The 20,453-nt window shown below is 55.8% G+C and overlaps 1 long non-coding RNA gene across 2 annotated transcripts; it reads left to right on the top strand.

The window, feature by feature from the left end:
• Positions 1-15,178: 15,178 nt before the first annotated feature.
• LOC127482800 (uncharacterized) lies at positions 15,179-18,838 on the top strand. 2 transcript variants are annotated; one of them, XR_016232110.1, is made up of 3 exons: positions 15,179-15,693; positions 17,948-18,194; positions 18,398-18,838. It is a non-coding gene; the product is annotated as an uncharacterized LOC127482800 (long non-coding RNA). The 2 variants fall into 2 exon arrangements; XR_007908653.3 differs by having other exon boundaries at positions 17,944-18,194.
• The last annotated feature ends 1,615 nt before the right edge of the window (positions 18,839-20,453 follow it).

Genomic DNA, 20,453 nt, shown 5'->3' with positions numbered 1-20,453 from the left:
GGAACTTCATCAGATTCTCCTATTTCAAGGGGAAACAGAGTTTGGAAATCTCCTGTTTCATAAATGAGGACATCGAGCCATAGAGCCGGGTGGTTGGTGCCTTGCCCAGCATCCCACAGATTTCATGGAACCAATTTTACTGGCCAGGTATGGGAGGATACAGAACCAAGACACCACGCGGAGTGCTCGCGGCAGATTAATACCTCCACTTCAGGACGGGCCAGACACGCAGTTTAATCAGGAGAATGTCTTTCTCCATGTTGTTTTTAAAGAAGGCCCTTGCCAGGATTCTCCCCTGGTACATGAACTTGGGAGAGTGGGACTGCAGCTGGAGCACCGCCCCCCAGGTCTGATCTCCAGCTGGGATGCCATACTGCCAGCATCTGCTCTGGTGGACTGAGTGTTTACTGGTTGGCAACTAATTTGTTTTAAGATTTATTTATTTATTTGAAAGAGTTACACAGAGAGAGGAGAGGCAGAGAGAGAGGTCTTCCACCCACTGGTTCACTCTCCAATTGGCTGCAACGGCTGGAGTTGAGCTGATCCGAAGCCAGGAGCCAGGAGCTTCTTCCAGGTCTCCCACGTGGGTGCAGGGACCCAAGGACTTGGGCCATCCTCCACTGCTTTCCCAGGCCATAGCAGAGAACTAGATGGGAAGTGGGGCAGCAGGGACTCGAACCGGCTGCCATATGGGATTCTGGCACTGCAGGCAGCAGTTTTACCCGCTATGCCACAGCGCTGGCTCCAGTGATTATTTTGAGCATCACCCTAAGATCCTGCCCTCAAAGTTTCCAAAGCGTGACTCGGAGCCAGACAGTCACAGAAAGCAGAGACCAGGGGCTCCCTCCCGCACTTCTCACTGCTCTGTCTGACACCACAGCTACTAGGAGCGTCCTTCTTCCCAGGAATTCTTTCAGGGCATGGTCTCCCTTTCTACTGCACAAGGTGTCTTGGGCACAGGGTGGTCAGACTGACTTCTGAGCTGGCCACACAGTGCCTCTGCAGGGCTTGGGAGCCAGGCAGGCTAAGTTCAATCCCCGGCCCAGCCACTTGCAGGACATGCAAGGACCCAGCCCCATGTCTCCAAGGGAGAAATTTACACCCACACAGACACACAAAGTATGAAGTATCATTTGAAGACTTGTTGTCCATTAATTCTCATAGTACAACACATTAAGGACAGAGGTCCTACATGGGTAGCAAGTGCACAGTGACTCCTGTTGTTGATTTGATGATTGACACTCTTATTTATGATGTCAGTGATCACCCGAGGCTCTTGTCATGAGCTGCCAAGGCTATGGAAGCCTCTTGAGTTCACCAACTCCAATCTTATTTAGACAAGGTCATAATCAAAGTGGAAGTTGTCTCCTCTCTTCAGAGAAAGGCACCTCCTTCTTTGATGGCCCCTTCTTTCCACTGGGATCTCATTCACAAAGAACTTTCATTTACGTCATTTTTTGCCACAGTATCTTGGCTTTCCATGCCTGAGATACTCTCATGGGCTTTTTAGCCAGATCCCAATGCCTTAAAGGGCTGGTTCTGAGGCCAGAGTGCTGTTTAGGGCATTTGTCATTCCATGAGTCTGCTGTGTATCCCGCTTCCCATGTTGGATCATTCTCTGAAGGAGAGGTGTACGTGAGCACATCACTCCCAAGAAACTTCCTCTCCAATCCAGGGCCTGGAGTGTGGTCAGGGAGCCATTTACACATGTTCACTTCCTCCCTCTGTCGGTTCGCTCTTCCTCTGAGAGTGTTTGTAGATTTTATCCTGAGTGTTCTCTCTGCATGGAAAGAGAGGTCTGGCTTTCTGCTCCTTGGCAGAGCAGAAATGACCAGCACACTTGAAATGCAAGAAGTGTTCAATTTCCTCTCACTGTAAAAGTGTTCTATGGAGCTGTGTTCACCCTTCACATATGCACACACACACACACACACACACACGCATGCACACACAGTTCGGTGCAATTCTGCAATATTTGTAGCACTGCAAACCTCCAAAGCTCTAATACCATTGCCACAGCACAGAGACCTGCTCACATAGAGACCTGCACCCCAGGTGCTGGGAGGCTTCCCATGAGGGACAGATCATTTGCTAGTGATACAATCAAGGAGGGTTTCACTCTGAAGGAGGTCACATTCTCATGGGCTTGGAGGGATGGTAGAGACGGAGCAGGCAGAGGGAGGGGGCGAGAGTGGCTTTCCAGGCCCAGGGAATAAGATGTAGGAAGCTGCGGAGTTGGGAAAACGCAAGGCAGGCCTAGGCAAGTTCTCCAGTCCCGCTGAAAACAGGGTTTGGGAGAGGTGGATGAGGGGGAGGAGCCAAGGGTGGGAAGGTTGCTTGGGACCTGCTTGGGTGGGGCCTCGAGAGTGGAGCAGAGGCTGGACCGGGAATCCTCTGAGAGTTTCCGAGAGGTGGAGGGGGAGCATCAGGAAGACCTGTCCTGTGGGGCTGGAATGGAGCGGGGATACTGAGGTCAGGGACCCAGTGGGAGGTTGTGCTAACAGCACTGGAAGGAACAGAGGATTTGTGGCCCAGGGGTGCCTGCACAGGAGGGCTGCTCTCCTCTCCGCATCACCGCCAATATTCAAGCCTCCAGGATCACCGTGCAAAACCCCTCAGTTCCGGAGCCGAGGATGGGTCACGAGTGAGCTCACTCCCCAGCAATTGTTTGGGGAAGTGAAAGAGGAAACTGACCTCAAAGTAAGGCTGGCTGACTCACGGTCTCTGAGTGACCTTGTGCAGGAACATTCCCGGAGCCTCCTGCCAGCCACCTCCTCTCCTCTCCGTCCACACCTCGCCTCTCAGGAATGTAGACACCAGGAGGGAGCACCACTCAGGAAACGCTTTGAGCTTCAGGGAGCGGGACGGACTCCGTCTCACTTCCCTACTCCTCACTGTAAGGCCTTGGGCAAATCATCCACGTCTTGCCGGGCCTCAGTTTTTCATCTATAAAATGGTAATAACAGCCATCATCATCCATTTGTGGGACTTTTATGAGATCAAATGCCCTAATAAACTTGAAAAATGACTGAAGCTCTTTGGAAGCAGGTGCTATAGAAATGCAAGGTGTAATTGTTGGTGCTGTTATGTAACTGGGTACAAGTATTGCTGACAACCCTGCAGACACACATGTCTCTTTTCTCTCCAGAGGTCAAGGGCTGTTCACGGGGCTCTTCTTCATGAATAATTTCCGAACACCTCCTCCTGCTTACGTGTGGGCCCCGCTCCAGAAGGCAGCACCGGTCCACTGCTACCTGAAATGGACCTTGAGTCAGATCCTGCAGAAGCCAGAGGGAGGGCCCAGCAGCACAAGGGAGATGATTCAACATTTCTCAGTGGGGAAGGTGCTGGAGTCTCAGGCAGGGAAAGGTAGGAGAGCCGAGGTGGGACTTCCTGGACACAGAGGACTGTGATGGCTCATCCCTCTAATCCCTCCAAATCCCGGGCCCCCTCCCATCCTTGGCTAAGTTCTAGTCCCACTGCCTAGATGTCTAACCGTGCAGCCCGGGTGACTCGCCAACCTGTGACTGCAAAAGTCGCTGGACTTCTTTCATTTTCCCCATCTGTAAAATGGGTCTAATAGTCTCTGAACTGCCTGCCTTGCGGTGCTGTCATGAGGGGCAGGATCCCACAGGCTGAGACCTGAGAATTCTTGACAGCTACACAGCATCGTACCAAGGAAAAGGCTTGTTTGAGTGAGTGTTCTTTTTTAAAGATTTATTTATTTATTTAAAGGACAGAATTACAGAGAGAGACAGATAGAGAGACAGGGGCAGAGAGAGATCTTCCATCCGTTGGTTCACTCCCTAAATGGTTGCAATGGCTGGAGCTAGGCCAATCTGAAGTCAGGAGCCAGGAGCTTCTTCTGGGTCTCCCACGTGGCTGCAGGGGTCCAAGCATTTGGGCCACCTTCCACGGCTTTCCCAGGCACATCAGCAGGGTGGTGGAACAGAAGTGGAGCAGTGGCGCCCATATGGGATGTTGGCATTGACCTGCTATGCCACGGTGCTGGCCCTGTGAGCGAGTGTTCTGAGTTGATTTCCCACCTGGCTATGGTGGTGGTGGTGGTGGGTAGGGGCTGCTCTGCAGTGGCTGTGAGAGCAGACATAGGAGGATCCCAGGAAGCCAGACCCATAGTTCCAAAGCTGGGTAGAAAGTGTCTGCTGAACGTAGGTTCTGAGCGCTCACCTCTCCTCCCAACCAAAGGAAAAAAAAACAGACCAGAAAAATACACCAGTGTTCATCAGCCTGCCCTCGGCTGGAGCGCCCTCTCCAGATGGGCTCCTTAGGCTGGCCTGGGACAGTGGTGCCCACCCCCCAAGATTAACAGACAGTATGGCTGGGAGAGGCGTCCCCTTCTAATTAGGGAGTAGTCAGTCGTAGCTGAGCTACCAGGAGGCTGCAAGTGCCCTTCCCCAGCGCACCTGCCCTGAGCAGAGAAAGAAAGGAGGCCATGGAAGAGGGACCACCCAGGTGGGGACAGTGCCCAGTGCCCCCGGGCGGCAGGCATCCAGCAGGGCCAACCACAAGGGCAGAGGCAGGGTGTTGCTTGGATCCCCTGCTTGCAGCAGGGTGGCAGAGACGGGTGAGAGTCACCCAGGGGCGGTGACCCAGGGAGTGCTCATGCGGCCGTGACCCCTTCCCTGATTCCTTCCAAGCACCGCAGCCCGCTCAGGGGGCTGGGCCTGGGGGACGGACTGGTGAGCCTCAAAGCCTGGAAGTCAAGGTGACTCCTCTACGCGCACAGAGTTTACTTCAGACACTGCTTACCGTGTCCCTGGCCCCCACTGTTGCATTTTTTCCAGCCTCAAATGGTTTCTTAACTCATCATCCTGTCCCTGCAAGCAGACCCCACCACACTGGCAAACTCCAGCCGGGTGGACTGGCTCATGGTGACCGCTTCATGCAGTGGTCTTCTGCAGCCACACTCTCCATCTTTGGTGTAGTGGTCACAAACACAAACGCTGAGCGATACCACTTGGGTTCAAGCCCAGGCTTACCACTCACCAGCCATGCACCACTGGACAGGGTATTTTACTTGCCTGGGCCTCTCTCTTTTCCATCTCTATTTGTGCACAACAGTAGGACCTATCTCATAGCCTTGTTCTAAGAATTAAGTGACACAGCAGGTTAGGCCACCTGTGACACCAACATATCATGTGGACACTGGTTTGAGTTCAGCTGCTCCACTTTGATCCAGCTCCTCCTAATGCTCCTGGGAAAGCAGCGGATGATGGTCCAAGTGCTTGGGCCCCTCATCCACATGGGAGACCTGGATAGAGTTCCAGGTTCCTGGCTTCGGCCTGGCCTAGCCCTGGCCACTGTACCACTGTAGTCAGCTGGGGAATGAACCAATACATAGAAGATCTCTCTCTCTCTCTCTCTCTCTCTCTCTCTCTCTCTCTCTCCCTCCCTCCCTCCCTCCTTCTCTATGTCTTTCCCTCTCTTTCTCTGTAACTCTGTCTTTAAAAAAAAAAATACATCTTTAAAGCAAGCAAACAGGGGCCAGCACTGTGGAGTAGTGGGTAAAGCTGCCACCTGTAGCAGCATCATCCCATATGAGTCCCAGCTGCCTCATTTCCCATCCAGCTCCCTGCTAATGCACCTGGAAAAGCAGCAGAGGATGGCCCAAGTGCCTAGGCCCTTGCATCCATGTGGGAGACTCGGATGAAGCGCCTGGCTCCTGGCTTCAGATAGACCCAGCTCCAACCCTTGAGGCCATTTGGGGAGCGAACCAGCAGATGGAAGACCTCTCTCTCTGAAACTCTGCCTTTCAAATAAATAACTAACTCTTATTTAAAAAACCAAGCAAACAAGGCCAGCACCGTGGCTCACTAGGCTAATCCTTGGACTGCAGCGCCGGCACCTCAGGTTCTAGTCCCAGTCAGGGCACCAGATTCTGTCCCGGTTGCTCCTCTTCCAGTCCAGCTCTCTGTTGTGGCCCAGGAAGGCAGTGGAGGATGGCCCAGGTGCTTGGGCCCTGAACCCGCATGGGAGACCAGGAGGAAGCACCTGGCTCCTGCCTTTGGATCGGCGCAACGTGCCAGCCGTAGTTAGGCACTTGGGGGATGAACCAATGGAAAAAGGAAGACCTTTCTCTCTGTCTCTCTTTTTCTCACTGTCTAACTCTGCCTATCAAAAAAAAAAAAAAAAGTAAACAAAAATAATTACATTCATTGGGGCAGGTGTTTGGTGCAGTGGCTAAGGCACTGCTTGGGATGCCAGTATCCCATATCAGAGTGCCTCGGTTTGAGTCTCAATTCCACTTCTGATTTCAGCTTCCTGTGCACTCTGGGGGTGGGACAAGGGCATCACTGGTGGTCCAAGTACTTAGGCCCCTGCCATCCACATGGGAGCCCAAGATTGGGTTCCAGGGTCCTGGCTGCTGGCCATTGTGGGCATCTAGGAGTCAACTAGCAGATGGAAGAGCAACTTCTGTCTCTACCTTTCAAATAAATAAATACATAAACTTTAAAAAAGAATTAAATGTATTAATAAAATGCTTAGCACAGTACTTGCCACCAATGAGCACTACATCTATGTTGGTTCCTTTTGAAAAGCTCCCCTACCATGAGGTGCTGAAGATCTGGTGTGTTTTTTTTTTAAGATTTATTTATTTATTTGAAAGTCAGAGTTACACAGAGAGAGAAGGAGAGGGAGAGAGAGAGAGAGAGGTAGAGGTCTTCAATCCGCTGGTTCACTCCCCAATTGGCCTCAAGGGTTAGAGCTGTGCCGATCCAAAGCCAGGAGCTTCTTCTGGTCTCCCATGAGGATGCAGGGGCCCAAGGACTTGGGCCATGTTCTACTGCTTTCCCAGGCCACAGCAGAGAGCTGGATCAGAAGTGGAGCAGCTAGGACTTGAACTGACGCCCATATGAGTTGCTGGCACTGCAGACGGCGGCTTTACCCGTTATACCACAGCGCCAGCCCCATGACCTTCTTACTTGTAAAATGAGGTGAGCACCCCTTCCTCACAGATCAGGTAAGTGAAATCGGGGGTTCCTGAGGCCTGGACCATGCCGGGGCAGTGCTGGCACATAGCAGGTGTTGATGGTAGCCCTGTGCCTCCTCTCCACCTTGCTCCGCTGCACGGTCTTCCACGTGTCGTCCGGTCCCTCTATCTCCTGCAGCCTCGGCTGGTTCACTGTGTGTATGTTCCAGAGTTCTGAGCGGGTGTTGGTTTCCTGGGCTTTAGCTGTTTGCCTGAGGCTCTGCAAGGCCCCGGGGATGACTCAGGCTGAATCCTGGCTCTGAGTAGCTCACAGGGGCCCACCCGTGTGGGTCACTCCATGGTGTCGTGGCAGTCGTCACGGTGCGGGCATGTAGGCAAGGCGCTCAGAACACGACATGAGGAGTGACCAACTCCTTATGCTCCAGTTCATCTCGCAGCATTGATGGGGCCCACGTTGTGTGCTGAGTGCTGTGCTGGGCACTGGGGACTCAGGATGGGGAAGGCAGTGCCCCCTTCCTCAAGGAGCGCAGGGCCTGGTGCAAAGGACAGACAGGAGGTGAGGCTTACATCAGTGGACACTTCGCTGTGCCCAGGACTGTCATACAAGACAGGACCAGCTAAGCGTCAGAGGTAAGGAAGACTTCCTGGAGGAGGTGGCACCTAAGACATGATGGGCAAGTAGGAATTGGCTAACCAGAGGAAGACTAGCAGGTCTCTTCAGTTGGAGGGGAGCTGCTGGTGCCAAATCGGGGAGCAGTGAGGTCAAGTATATGGCTCAGGGTGCTCTAAGAGCTTCTGTATGGTTGGGCTTACACAGGAGGCTCAGTGCCTGCAGCAATCCCACCTCCCCCCCATCAGACACCTCGGACCCAGCTCTGGAAGCCTCCAGGACCCTCCAGGACCCAGCTGCTGCCCTCTGTCGGACAAGGGCACTGAGCAGAGTGCAGGCTTAGCCTTGAGTCGCAGTGGCTTCCAGGAAAGAGCCTGCCTGCCTGGCCACAGGCCCCCTAGTCCAGCACCTCTGCTCACCTACATACTCCCAGGTCCTGCTCCTGCTAAAGTGGCCAAAGTGAAGCCCCCCCCAACCTTCCTGGAGGTGCACCCTGCAGCCAGCAAGCCGCCAAGGCTCCCTGCGCATCTCACACTCTCCGAGGGCCGTGCGTGCGCAGTCGCCAGGCTCATGGGCACACACATGCACGCTCACACACCTCAGCCACACATCCGCTCCTAGACACTGCGCTCTCACACCAGAAGGGCCCAGTTTGCTTCTGCTCCCCCTGCCCTGTTGGGAGAAGTGGCCTGGCAGACGGTTCTTGATCCCCAACACCAGCATGTCTCACTGAGAGGGTACCAAAGGGTTAAGACAGAACATTTCCAAGGAGTTTGCCTCTTAATCAACACAGTTAATTCTTTTCCTTTTACAAACATAAATTCTTGGCAGTCAGTAACCAAGAAAGAAAGGGGTAAGAAAAAAACCTTAACCCAACATTAGTCAAATCTTTGCCTCTTCCTACTTTTTCTTTTTTTCAAGTTAAGACCCAGGGGAATTCAAAGCAATGAGAGAAATCCCAGCCCAGATGGAATGTTTTTGCTAATATACGTCTGCAAGTTATTTAAATGTATGTTTAAGTGTGTGTGAGAGAGAGAGAGAGAGGGAGAGAAAATGTGAGAGCAAGCAAGCCTGGCTGAGCGGTGTGTGTGTGCGCACGTGTGTGTGCATGTGTGTTCACGTGTGTGTGTGTGCATGACCAGAGCACACAGCAGGACAGAGCGGCCACCAGAATTCCTGCCTGTGCCCCAGCTGTCCTCCAGCCCTGGTTTTCCTGTCTAGACTTGGAGCAGAACAAGGCCATTGCCCAGGACTGTCCTTGTCCTTCAACCTAGGGTCTCTGAGACAATAACCCCTGCCCCTCAGCCCCAGGACAGCCTCCATGACACATTCTGCTAATGACAACCCTCAGCACACCCTCTGTCCTCCTTTCCTGCTTAGACAGAGGTTTGAGGCCGGAGTTTCCAGGCCTGGAGGAGAGGGACAGCTGAGAGGACAGAGCCCTACCTCACACCGCACACTCACCCTCTGCCCAACCATGGTCAGCCTGGCTTTGAAATCGGGCTCAAACTCTTCCTGGTCTCTTGCTGTGGCCTCTCAGAATGCTATTCAGAGTCCTGTGCTTTCTCCCAAGTCCCTGCTACGGGCTGACCCCTCACCCACAGATCCCACTCAGGCCCTGTGGCCCTTCCCCCAGGAGCACCCCCTGCTGGGCTCAGGGTGCAGCCGTCTAGCACACATTCCCCTTAGCGCCCCACCTGTTCTCTCCTGGCTTTCATTCTTTTCATCTTTCCTCTGAAATTGCTCCTCTGGCCCTGTAATCAGCTGTGTGGGTTCCAACTTCCTGATTTCCACCGGGAGATTAAGTAGCTTTCTCCATCCAAAGGCACTCTGGATGCCTGGGCCACCCCCTGGGCTGGCTGGACCCCTGTCTGGCGAGGGGGGCTGCTGTCACTCTTGTGAGCCAGGTCCACCCTGAGTCCTGGGTCTTCTACATGGAACTCTCTGTGCCCTGCCGCCCCCACGCCCCCACCCCTGAGATTCTGAGTCTCCCCATAGGTCCCACTCACACAGAGGGCTCTCAGCCTGTGGCTCCAGCCAAGCCCAGGCCTGGCATCCATGACTTCCTCTACCCCCAGCTCCTGGGGGAAGGGTGGGGGTGGGGCAGGCAGTGTGCTGGGGGCTGGGCTCCACAGAACACGCAGCCTGCTTGCTGCACCCCTGCGCCCTGCTTCTCCGCTGGCCTCCGGGCCCCTTCCACCCACTCTTGCCCTCAGAGGGCAAGAAAAGCTTTCCTTTTCTGGGAACGCGGCTGTCGGCTGTCGGCCATCGGCCCCGGTGGGGGACAGGCGAGGCTTCACCGCTGCCAGCTCTCTGAGTCTGAGCCCACTCGGCTCACCGGCTGGGGGTGGCACAAAACAGGGTCGAGCTCTGGGACTGAGGAGGGGCAGGGACCGGGGAGGGCGACAGAGAGGAGCATCCAGGGCAGCGGGAGATGAGTCTTGGCTCCTACGCCCGTCTGAGCGTGTGCCTTGCTACGGAGCCGGGGGCTGTGGGATCTCGGATCAGACTCCCAGCCTGGAAGACACAGCTGCCCACAAAGGAGCGTCTGAGGCAGAAGGAGAGGCCGCGTCCTGGAAGTGCCACGACGAGGGCTCTGGCTGCTCTCAGGAATGGCCGCGTCCTGATTTCCCAAGGCCAGAGATGCTGGCAGGACGTTCGCTGCTTCTTGGTCCGAGAGCTTCAGGAGGGCCACGAATCTCCTGGCTTTGTGTGGATGCGGCATCCTCCCAGGGAGCGCTCACAGCCTTACTCTTGCTCTTGGAAGGGTCTCTCACCCCACAAAGTTAAAAACCACAGAACAAGGGGCCAGCGCTGTGGCGCAGTGGGTAAAGATGTTTCCTGCAATGACGGCATCCCATATGGGTGTCAGTTCAAGTCCTGGCTGTTCCACTTCCGATCCAGCTCCCTGCTATTGGGAAAGCAGTGGAAGATGGCCCAAGTGCTTGGGCCCCTGCCACCCATGTGGGAGACCTGGGAGAAGCTCCTGGTTTCAGATCAGCTCAGCTCTGGCGGTTATAACTATCTGGAGGGTGAACCAGCAGATGGAAGATCTCTCTCTCTCTTTCTTGTTCTCTCTCTCTCTCTCTGTAACTCTGACTTTAAATAAATAAATAAATCTTGAAGGGAAAAAATAACACTGGACAAGAGCTTACCATGAAAATGATCTTGAGGATGACAAGAGTGACCCAAAGGACAGGGCCATGGTGGAGCCAGAAGACCTCTGGCTGAGACAGGTGCATGGATCAGACTCAGACCAGGGCATGTGTGGTGTGAGGGCTGTTGCAAGGAGGACAGGGGTCCATAGAGACCACTTCTCAAGGCAGGTCTCTCCTGTGATGCACCTCCACTGGGCCCAAGTGGCTGGCCAGCTCTCTCTCCCGGATGCTGGCAGGGCTGGGGGGGGGGGCGGGGCAGACAGCTGGGATGAGAGGGGCACGAGAGGGTCAGGGGCTGTGGCTTTCACATGGTGTCTGAAGTTCATCTGTCTCGGCGTGAAAATAGTGGGGAGCCCCAGGGCCAGAGCGACGGGGGTTTGGAGGAAAGCAGGGGTGCCCCGTGGGAGGCCCTTTAACCTGTGCCATCATTCTGGGTCAAGCGCCCACTCCTGTGCAAGGACAGAGTCGGGTGGGCTGGAGGGTCTCTGTGCGCCCCCCCTGGTGTGGCCACCGTATGTATATTGAGATGCCCTCTCCTGTCCCCTCCCTGCAGCTCCTGTTGGGGAGGTGGAGATTACCCAACAGCCCTGGGTGGGGGGGTTCCCAGCCCTGCCCCTGGCTCCAGGGCCACCCACCCAGTCCTGCTCTGCCTTCCCCGCTCCCAGAAAGGGAAAGGCGCCTTCTCCACAGACAGGCCGTGGGACGGGAACGTCGGTTTTCCCCTTCTCTCCTGACTGTCAGCGGCTTGCTTCCAGGACGAGGAAGGCGGGCTCAGCAGGGGGTGAGAGGGGGATCCAGGCATAGAGGGTCCCTGCAAGGTTGGGGGCGCCCTCTCCTCGGGTCAGACCCCCTGCAGTTCTAGCGTGTTCTCTGTCAGCCCAACATGCGCCTGTGTGGTCTCTACACATGTGTGCGTGTGAAGAGAGATGTGTGTATAAATAGAGACAGGCCCGTGTAAAGGGGTGTGTGTGTGTGTGTGTGTGACAGAGCAGCCAGGGGCAGCTCGCCTGCGTCCCTGTAGCCTCGCCTGTCACTTCCGCCGGTGGCTCCTTTCTCCTCCTTCCCAACTCCCCAGCACTGAGCTGTCAGCATCACTCTTGCTCCCCACAGCCAGGCTGTTGCTGCGTTCCCACTGCTTCCTGTGCAGCCACTCCAAAATCTGTGCCTTTCTTGGTCTCCGCCCCCTCCCTCTCATCCCCCTCCTGGCGGCCCCAGCTCGCTCTGGCCCTGGCTCTGGCTCTGCTCTTCGCTTTTCGCTCTCTCTCACTCTGTGCTCTGTCCTTTGCTCCAGCCCCCTCGGTCTCCTGGATGGCATCAGCCCTCGGTCCCCACGGACCGCCGCCCCCCCCATCTCCGGCTGTCTCTTGGTTTCCTTGTGTTTGTCTCTCTCCGTCCTCTCTTTTCTGCCTCTGCCTCCGCAGATAGCACAGCCAGGAACTCTCCCTTGGGAAAGAGCATCTCTGACCCTTTTTCTAACCTCACTGTCAAGTTTGCTTCTCACCTGGCCGGGGCTCCACCTCCCCAGACCTGAGAGTGGGGCGGGGAAGCCATGGGCCTGGGGAAGACAGCTGTGCCCAGGAACCAGGGATGCAGGCCTGCCTCTTCTGGAAACAAGTGGCAGCCTGGGCTCATTTGCATGTGGGGTCTCTTTTACATAAATCTGCATGTCAAGCTAGAGGCCCTGGAGCCAGGTAATGCAAAATGATGCAAAATAAATTAATCAGCAGGCCCTGCTGCAGGTGTCTGATCTTCCAACTGAGGAACAAACCCAGATGAGCTAGCATCCTTCGTGTGTGTGTGTGTGTGTGTGTGTGCAAGCGCGTGCACGCTGTGGTGCAGGGAGAGCCCAGGGCTCTGGCTTGGAGCCGGCAGGCAGCTGTTCTGCCCCAGGCTGTGGGTGGCCCGAGGGGCAGCCTGCTCCAGAGAGGATGAGCCCCTGTGGCTGGAGAGGGCTATGAAGGTTGCCAGCCGGGAAGAGGGGTGTCCAGTGGGGAAACTGAGGTGCGGCGGGTGGAGGAGGAGCTCTCCCAGGGCTACTCAGCCCCCGAGGATGGTACAGTCCAGATCAGAAGCGAGCGCACTGGCTCTCAGCAGATCCACCTCCTGCTCCCCCCTGCTGGCTGGCGGTGGGGGAATTTCATGGCTCTGTTTGAGGGTCGCCAGTGACTCTGGGGATCCGGGATGAGCATCTGCCCTTGCTCTAACCACCATGGCTGCCAGCCCTTCTGCCCGACAGGGGGCCCTGCAGGCGGGGAAGAAGGCTGGGGGCTTTCCGGCTTCGGGGAAGTGTGACTGCTTGGCTCCCCCTTGGATTGGGAGACGGTTCCAGAAGCCTCAGCACTTCCACAGGATGGGGGGACGGGAGCCCCCCCAGACACAGCCTGGGGTTGATGTACCGGGGACCCCAGTGCACTGGCCATGTGCTCACACTGCTCTGCCTCTCCTCTGCTGTGGGCGGCACTAGGAGCCATGCATGTGGTGTGTGGTACTGGCCGTCTCAGGGGCAGGTCGGCTGGGGTTCCCTGCAGGAGCTGCAGATTGAGCCAGGCCAACCCTTCCCAGCTGAGCTGTGCAGCCCAGTGTGAGACACCTGGCCTCTCTGAGCCTGGTTTTCTCATCAGCAAATTAGGGGTGGGGAGAGTTCCCGTGGGGCCTGAATGAGAGACCAAGCATGCATAGCCCCCTGCACCAGGCCAGCACAACACACGCCTTTGTGAACGGCGGTGGCAGCCATCAGTATCACTCCTGCAAAGGGAGATGCCCCAGCCAGGCCAGCCTGGGCCAGAGGGAGGGGGTAGGAGGCTGAGTAGGTCTTCGTGGAGCCTCTCTCTGGCCACCTTCCGCGCCCACCCCTCACCAGCACCCCACGTTGGCACTGCAAGGTGTCCGGCACGTAACAAATCTTCCCAGGCAGACAAATCGATTAATTCACAGGCTTTTATTGGGGTTCTGCTCCCGGGCGAGGTTCCATGATCCCAACAGAGCAACAAAGCGGGGGGCCGGGGAAGTGGCGCGTCAGAGATTGGGAGTGCTCCTTTTATAGATTCAGGGCATGGGGGTTAAAGGTTGAGGCGGGTCTGATCCTCATTGGTTGACCTTTAGGCACCCGCGGGGACCTTGACAAGGACTTTTCTTCCCCGCAAGTACAGGTAGGGACTCTCCATTCCCAAAAGTATAGGCCTTCCTCCTTGCGGATCCCAAAGCTACCAGGCACCAAGAGGGAATGTTGTAAGACACGAACGCGGGGGTGCTGTAGAGAGCTCCTAGAACAGTGGAATGAAGGTAATGTGCAGTGGGGCGAACTTCTTCCTCGCTTCAACTCCTCCTGGCCCCCTATTGTGCTTCCGATAAAGCCCGGAGCGCCTGGCTACGCCCTCACCAGCCTTTGGAACCTGACTCCTGCTCCTCTTTCTCTCCTCCTGGGACCTCAGGGAGGTGGCGTGGACCTGCCCACTGCCACGCCGCCTGGGCGTGCTGGCGCCTGTCTCCAGGCCCCTGCACAGCTGCCTCCTGGCTGCAGTTCCTCACCCCTCTGCTCCCTCCTGAGCCGTCCACCTCTCGTGGCTGAGGGTGGAAAGGGAAGGGTGCACAGGGCTGTGTGTCCAGCAGGTTTTGTCTGAGAGGCCGCAGCAGGAGGGAAGCCCTCCCGTCCACGGGTCCAAGCTCTCCTTTGGCAGAGGAGAGACCCCAAGAGCCTGTCTCCTCTCGGCACACACGCCCAGGAGGAAAGGCAGAACAGCGACCCCTCCTTGTAGTGAGTCTCTCCCAGGAGAATGAACCTACAGAAAAGACCTGGGGGTGTGCAGGAAGCTAGGCGAGCCCCTGGACCAGACCCCTGGGCTATAAGCATTTGGAGGAAGAGACTGCTTCATAGCTCCCCTCCATAGCCCCAGAGGGGTCACTGCCTCTTTTTACCTCTTCCTGAGACACCGGCTGCCTCAAAGCCACAGAAGCAGGACCTGAGACCAGAGAACTGGGGCTGAAGCTGGGAAGCCGCCAACTGGGGAGCAGCCAGGGGAGGACCAGTCAGGGCCCCCACGGTCCTGTAAAAAGCACACAGGTCCCAGAATCAGGAGACCTGGGTTTGAGTCCCGCTTCCTGGCTAAGCCAAGGGGCTTGTCACTTCCCCTCTCAGACCCTCGGTCTCCTCAGCTGTACAATGGGGGTGACAACAGCTCTGTTCCGGCCAGGTCCCTGTGAGGTCCTGTGAGGCGACAGACGTGGAAGTGCCTGGAAAACAGATGGACATCCAAACACGTGCCCACGCATGGGACGGACGGGCCCAGGGAGCACGTGAGCCGGAACCAGGCTCCAGTGCCCGGAGTCAGCCACGGAGGCACCCCTCTGCCCTTGCTCGCACTGTGCCTAATCTGCTCCGGCTGAAAGGTGTTGGGCTGATAAATATTTGTTCCTGATGGCCAGACTTGCATGCGTTTTATCAGCCTGGCTGATAAGATAATCCTGGCCTGCTGGGTGAGGGCTGGCACCTGGTGTTCTGTGTGCAGGTCACCTCTCAGGCCCAACTCTGGATACCTAGCAGGTCAATGCGTGGGCTGCAGGGGCCAGGGGCGGCTCAATTCATTCCCTTTGTCTCTGGATCTGATGTCAGAGCCCAAGTTAACACCTTTCCTGCCAGTTGGCCACTGTCTCCACCAAGCTCAGAACCAAACCGGTTAGGAAAAGCCCCGAGGCGAGCGCCCTTCTCCTTTAACGAGCTCAAACTCTCCAGATCTATTTCAGCCCTCTGAAAAGCGAAACCCAGGAAGGCAGCATCCCCCCAGGCAGACAGGAGAGGTGTGTGGAATTAATATTCCATCTCGATTTTTCCTGTGTAATTTAATAAGTTGACTAAGCTTATCAGAGGCACACAAGCTGCTTTTAGCTATGGGGAGAGCCCCACTCACGAAGCCGCCTCACTTTTCCAACCGACAAAGCTCACATTAGAGCGGTTGACCGGTCAAGCAGGCCACGAGGTGAGGCCGGGGGTAGGGGGTGGCTGGGGGGTGGTGGTGGTGGTGGTGGTGGTGTTGGGGTGGGGTAAGAAGCTGGGCCCGGCTCGCCTTGCAGGCCTGGACTGACTGCACCTGCCCTCCTGGCCTCTGATTCTGGAGCCCCAGGAGGGCCCGATTGCCTCGGGCTTTTTCTGGACCGGTTCTGGGGATAGCCCTGGCCTTGAACCTCCAAGAAGAAAAGCACCCCCTGGGCCAGCAGGTCCCGACCCCCTGCAGACTCGCCCCTTCCTCTGCCCCTCCTCCACCACTGCCTCTGGCCCGAGCCCAATCCCAGGGCTGCTTCTCTCTGCAACCACAGAGCTCTCAAGCAATCACTCTCACAAAAAGAAAATTCCCATAGAAAACTCGAGACTCCCTGCAAGGGAATCCGTGGAACCCCTATGGGGAACACCACTCCGGGCGTTCTCCTCTTTTTGAGCATCTACTGAGCTTCTGGTTGTCTCTGGAACGAGCACTTGGTGGGCGGGGGGACGACACTAACACAGATTTCCTCCTATAACGGCTAGAAGAAGAGAGTTCAGAGATCACCTAATTCTCCCTTCTAGAGGTGGGTAGACTGAGGTTCAAACAGGAAAAATGACCTGGGTGATGGGTTCTTTTTTTTAAAAAATGATTTATTTTATTTATTTGAAAGTCAGAGTTACACAGAGAGAGAAGGAGAGGCAGAGAGAGAGAGAAAGAGAGAGAGAGAAAGAGGTCTTCCATCCGCTGGTTCACTCCCCAATTGGCCACAACGGCCAGAGCTGAGCTGATCCGAAGCCGGGAGCCAGGAGCTTCTTCTGGGTTTCCCATGTGGGTGCAGGGGCCCAAAGACTTGGGCCATGTTCTACTGCTTTCCCAGGCCACAGCAGAGAGCTGGATTGGAAGTAGAGCAGCTGGGACTCGAACCGGTGCCCATTTGGGATGCTGGTGCTGCAGGTAGTGGCTTTACCCGCTACACCACAGCACCGGCCCTGGGGTGATGGGTTCTAATAACTGAGCAGGGTCCGTGGGACTCTGGAGGAAAAGGAAGGCAGACACTGAGAGAGCAGTGCCCCTGTGCTACAGGGTGAGTGGGCCCCCGTGCCTGCCCTCGGTGTCTCTCTGTGACCTGGTTAGAGTGCCCATGCCTTTAATTCGTGCCCATCCCTTTAACAGCCAAGCCAACTCCTTCTGTGCACTCCTGTAGCTAGAGGTGGTCCGGCATGTCATAGTGGTTGAACACAGGGAGTCTCACCAGAGTTCAAATCTTGGCTCCACCCCATAGCATCTGTGTGATTCAATCAAGCTTTTGACCTTCTAGTGGGGGCTGGTGCTGTGGCGCAGTGGGTTAAGCCGCCCTCTGCAGTGCTGGTGTCCCCATGGGCACCGGTTCGAGTCTTGGCTGCTCCACTTCCAATCTGGCTCCCTGCTAATGCACCTGGGAAAGCAGTAGAGGATAGCCCAGGTCCTTGGGCCCCTGCACCCACATGGCAGACCTGGATGAAGCTCCTGTCTCCTGGTTTCAGTCCAGCCCATCCTGCTGCAACCATCTGGGGAGTGAACCAGTGGATGGAAGACTCTCTCTGCCTCTGCCTCTCCATCTCCTGCCTTTCAAATAAATGAATGTTGAAACAACAAAACAAAACAAAACAAAACAAAAACCCTTGTGCCTCAGTTTCACGCTCTGTAGGTTGGGGGTGACAGTGACCGACTCATAGCATTGAGACATGAGATAAGGCACACAGTGTGCCGACACGTGTGACAGCAGAAATAGTCTCCGTGCAGGCAAGGACTTCATTACGTGCCTTGCAGTACCCTGTGGGGCAGGAGCAGCAGCCGTGAGGACAGAGAGCGATGAGAGCCACCCGCGGCTCTCGCCTCCAAGCCTTTCCTTCTGGATGACTGTGAAGTTGCTGCTCGCTCTCCTGCGTTCACCTTTTCTTACCCGAGACTCCTTTCTCTTCTGGCCCAGTTTGCTGCCATATTTACTCTTTGCACAAACGAGCGCCTGTGCAACGCCTTCCCCTAACATGCACACGCGCGCCTGCGAATCCCCAGGCAGCTCTCTCTGCGTCTCTGCTTCAGCATTCAAGTTGCTGCTCCCCTTTCTCTACTTGCAATGCTGGCCACCCTCCCCAAATGTACTTTTTACAGCCTGGTAAGTCAGGGTGGTAAGAAAAAAAAAATCCCACCACGATGCTTTCTTTCTAAGGAAGGCTGTCCACTGCTTTTTGTTTTGTCTCGTTGAAGACAGAATGATGCAATCCCCTTCCACTCTGACAAATGGGGACCCTCAGCGCAGGAGGAAGCCGAGCCAAAGCCGGCCGGGAAGGGGTCAGAGACTTGCTGCAGATTTATGAAGCCCCCGCCCCCGAGCCCGGGCAGCTGGACAGCTCTGTCCTCCGTCCAGGCTTCCAGGCCTGCGCCACCCGCCCTCGTCTGAGTCACCTGGGTGGAGCTGGCAGTTTCTCATCTGCGCTGTCTGACCAGTTCCCAGAGCGGTGAGTGCCTTCTACCTTTGGGGACACCAGGGAGAAATACAAAAAGACTTGCCTCTTTTTCTCCACCCCTGGTGTAGGGGGGCTTTAATTTACTTGGAATCTGTGATCATCTGGGGTGATAGCGGTGGTGGGAAAATGCAGAGAAAGTTGATAAACTGGATTATAATGCAGCATCAGTAACTCAGTCATGCCAATGAACACAGGCCAGATCTGCAGCGCCGGCATCCCATATGGGCACCGGTTTGAGTCCCAGCTGCTCCACTTCCTATCCAGCTCCCTGCTAATGTGTCTGAGAAACCAGCGGAGGATGGCTCAAGTGCTTGGACCGCTGCACCCATGTGGAAGGCCCAGAGGAAGCTCCTGGCTCCTGGCTTTGGCCTGGCCCAGCCCTGGCTGTTGCGGCCATCTGGGGAGTGAACCAGCAGATGGAAGATCTCTATCCGTGTCTCTCCTTCTCTTTCTCTCTGTAACTCTGCCTTCCAAATCAAATAAACAAATCCATAAAAACAAAAACAAACAAGCAAAAAACCCCACAGGTTCCTAAGCCTAAACCCAAAAGAATTTGGCCAAGGAGAATCTGCATGTGGTTGCTAATAAAAGATGATAATGATGAACGAACAAATAAAGCCTATGGCCTTTAGCAATCACCTGGAGGCTGCCAGAAACCGGATTGGTGTGACCGAAATAGACATCGTAAAGAGAAATAGCAAACGAGGTGAACTTGAGGGATGGGTTTGTGTGCGCCCTAAAACAAATCCCCTGGTTTTCATCTTCTTTGCCATGACTTCATGGAGCAAAGTCTCAATTTACCAAGTTAACGGCAGCGCTGGCTCCGTGCACTTGAGCGGTTCCCGTCCTTGGAGGTTGGCCCCTTCTGCGTATCTGCTCGCAGGTCTGACTTGGCCCAGAGCCTGAGGCTGGGTTCGGGGCCAGCACCCCTGCAATCAGGGAGGCCAGCTGAGGTGGTAGACTTGCTGGGGCTGCAGTGGCGCGGGCAGGAGGCTGGGGCAGGTCTTTCACCACCATCACAGGCCTTTGAGCGGAAGGGAGGTACCTACAGCCTGATGAATCGAGTCCTGGTGCACTGCTGGAGTAAGAAAGAGTTCTCGGCGGCATCAAGGCGAGAGCGTGGAGCCAGGCAGTCACAAAGCTGGGGACATCGTCGCCAGGGCCTGGCCCTTCTGCCAGAAGCTTGCCTCTGTCTGTAGGCACGGGAGCCACAGGAAAAGTATTGCCTGCTCTGAAGTTCATGTCTACTGCTCCATGACCTGGCTCTTTCTGTCCCAGCCACGGGCTCCCACTTGGTCCCAGGCCCTCCCCGGTCCCTCCTTTTGGCTTGTCCTACCTGGACTTGGCAGTGGGTTCCATTTCTGCTTCACGACTGTCCCGGGAATCCCCTAGTCTCAGTCCTCAAAGTCCAGCTCAGTCTCTGCAACTGCATCCAAATCAGGTGCCTGGGACACTGCAGCAGCTCAGTTTCCGGGCCTCAGTGGTGGGGACGAGAGGCTAAGAAGAGCAGGTCAGGGGCTGGCACTGTGGCAAAGCACGTAAAGCCACCTGCAACACCGGCACCCCATATGGGCTGCTCCACTTCCAATGCAGCTCCCTGCTAATGCGCCTGGGAAAGCAGTGGAAGATGGTCCAAGTGCTTGGGCCCCTGCACCCACATGGGAGACCTGGTGGCGTTCCAGGCTCTTGCCTTTGGTCTGGCTCAGCCCTGGTGGTTATTGTCATTTGGGGAGCAAACCAGTAGATGGAAGATTTCTCTCTTTGTCTCCCTCTCTCTCTGTCACTGTGTCCTTCAAATAAATAAAATAAATCTGTAACCAAACTCAAAAGAAAGAGCGGGTAGAAACAGTGAAGGAGAACACATTGAGTGAATGCTAGCAAGAGAGTTAAACACGCACTCCTTGTGGGCATGGGGTGAGGTGCTGGGCTTCTTACAAGGCCAAGGGCAAGAGTGGGGCATCAGATTGATTTCCCAGGCCCTTGGGGCTAACCTGAGCCTCCGTGCTGTGCCCTGCTGATCTGGCCTCCGTGCAAGCCTCTTGGCTCTCTGGGTGATGGCTGAGGAGCCGCAGAAAGGAATGGCAGCTCAAGCCGGGAGGAAGCTGTGTGCAGCAAGGTACCGGCGCTCTTCCTTCCTTCTGTCTGTCTCCCCCTCACACTGCGTCTCCGCTCCAGCCACGTCTTCTTCTCTACATCTGCAGGTCTTGATGCTAACAGTTTCCAGGCTTGTCTCCATGTGTGAGTCCTGTG

Source organism: Oryctolagus cuniculus, chromosome 4 (assembly GCF_051225735.1).
Source record: "Oryctolagus cuniculus isolate XC-2025 breed Fujian yellow rabbit chromosome 4, ASM5122573v1, whole genome shotgun sequence".
Taxonomy (NCBI): domain Eukaryota; kingdom Metazoa; phylum Chordata; class Mammalia; order Lagomorpha; family Leporidae; genus Oryctolagus; species Oryctolagus cuniculus.
Note: the sequence above shows the minus strand (reverse complement) of the source record. Positions and strands in the feature narration are given on the sequence as shown.